Genomic DNA, 2660 nt, shown 5'->3' on the forward strand with positions numbered 1-2660 from the left:
TGCTACAGCATGCCCATGATGCTCCTACTTCCGGGCATCGTGGAGAGAAAATCACGTATGAGATCCTGCGGGATTATGCCTACTGGCCTCATATGTTACGTGATGTGAAGGAGTACTGCCAAGGTTGCCTAATATGTCCCCAATTTCAACCTACCAAACCAACTCACAGAGCACCTCTCCAGAAAAGGGGGATATGTATGCCTTGGTCAGACCTTCAAATGGATTTTATTGGGCCTGTAACAAAATCTTCACGAGGAAATCGGTATATGTGAACAGTTACATGTTTATTCACCAAGTATGTCGAATGTATACCAGCACCGAATAATAGCTCCGAGACATGTGCTGCATTATTAATAAATCATGTCTTTTCACGTTTTGGTCTCCCACAGAGGATAGAGTCTGACAGAGGATCACACTTCACTAGCGAAGTGATGGCCAAATTGTGGAAAATTTTGGGGGTTAAAAGGAAATTGCATATCGCCTATCGGCCAGCCTCTAGTGGTGGTGTAGAATGATACAATCAGACCATCGTTAACGTCCTTAAGAAATTTGTTAAGGAAACAGGCAAGGATTGGGATGTCAAACTTCCGCTGGTCCTGATGGCGTTGAGGGCTACTCCGAATACAGTTACAAAAATGTCATCCTTTGAACTGATGACAGGTAGACGGATGGTACTGCCCCAGCACTTATTGTATCACACTACAGATCAAAATTTGATCAATGCCACCACCACACACCAGTACATAGAGGATTTACGTAAACATTTGCAATATGCTTTTGCTTTTGCCCAGCGAAATTTGGAAAGAGCTGCAACTAGTGCTAAGACATACTATGATCTCAAAACCTCTAAGAAGGAATATGAGATTGGTGACAAGGTCTATCTATACAACTTCGCAAGAGACCAGATCAAGGAACGGAAATTCCTTCCATCTTGGAAAGGTCCGTTCTCTATCATTGATAAAATCTCTCCGGTCGCATATAAATTACAGATTCCCCGGTATGGTGAAATCAGTGATAGATGGGTGCACATCAATCAATTACGTGCTTGCCATCCGAAGTCTCAATTGCAGTTGTTGGAAGACTAACCCACCAGTTCCTATCTGGAGATATTGAGATCATTATTAAATTTCTTTTGAACATATATTATTTATCTTTTGCCTTACAGGATCCAGTAATATAATTTTATATATATCCAATACTTAAACTGTTCATTTTAATAATTTAGAAATGAAGGCCCAGACGATGACCAGACCGGCGATCGGAGGTGTCAATGACCAGACCCTAGAAGGAAGCTATAATGTCCTGTGGGAAAGACCAGATGCCAGAGATCGATCCGGAGACGATAACCTGATGTCCCAGGCCACCAAGGGCCAGTTCAGAGGAAAGGACCCGCCTAGGAGACCGTCTAAGAGACCTGTCGTGCGGAGGACCCATGGATCCCAAGGTGGATGTGCCAGGCCAGGCCGGCCTCATCGCAAAACCAGGATCGTCATCAGAAGTGTCCGTCTGAGAACGCCGAGTCAAGTTGAGGACCAAACCAGCATCACCGCTGCCACTTTTTCTATTAAAAATTCTTTATTTTCATTCACCCCATATGAGAAGACGAACGGTCACCCTAGTCAAAAGTCCCACTCATGGTTTGCAATACAGACACCCATCTATACGTGCCTGTACCCCAAAAAAGGGGGATTTTGTAGTGACTTTTGAAATTATGTATCAAAAACATAACTTTATTTCAAAAACAAACCAGCCTAGCTGCCCGTTAAGGGTTAACTCTTTTTGGTTGAAAATTCAAAGGACCCTCCAACTAAGACATGCAAATAATGGGTGAAGTGAGCTTTTTCCAAGACAATAGACTGTTTGACTATCCACAGGTGGTCTAAGACTAGGTTTATAAAAAGTTTAAATTGGAGACTATGAGAATAGCTAAAGTGTGGATATGTCAACAAATACTGTTTATATATTGGGGTTGAGTTGAAGACGTCTACAAAAGTTAAATAGACAGTCAAATAGGACTTAGACCTTCAAACATTAAGTCATAACAAGTGAACAATAATGAGACGGAAACTCAACTGGTTGAAAGTTTACCCAAAACCTTGCAGAGTGTGATGAACCAACAAACTTCTCGAACTGTCACAATATGCTATTATCCACTAAGGTTGAAAGTATAAATGGTTGTTTACTCTGACTCCAACACAATAGACAGGTAAACAGAGGGTCTTTTCTCCTCATGGGAATTTTGGTTCTAAAACAAAAAGGTTAAATTCAGGACATATAAGGCTAAGAACTGGATATATCTACCCACAGAGATATTACCAAAAAAGCATATTATCAATGGATGTTATAAAGAATATGTTTCACACACCACAAAATATTCAGCAGAATGGGGATTGTATATCACTAAATTGAGTATTGAGATGAGGAAAAGGAAGATATATTGTGAATTAGCAGCAGTTGTATGTCTTACCAGGAAACAAATGCTTTCACACAAGTTTGTATATCAGGGAGATGAATAACTGAATATACACATATATTCCATGGTTCCTATTTAGAACATTATAGCTATGATCACCTATATATATCTGGATAAGACGTATATTTAATACCTGAAATCACCTTGAGTTCCACCCGAGGTATGAGTCATCATAAATACTCAAATT

The sequence above is a fragment of the Staurois parvus genome, unplaced genomic scaffold (assembly GCF_062004578.1).
Source record: "Staurois parvus isolate SC_StPar_1 unplaced genomic scaffold, SC_StPar_1.0 ptg000209l, whole genome shotgun sequence".
Lineage (NCBI taxonomy): Eukaryota > Metazoa > Chordata > Amphibia > Anura > Ranidae > Staurois > Staurois parvus.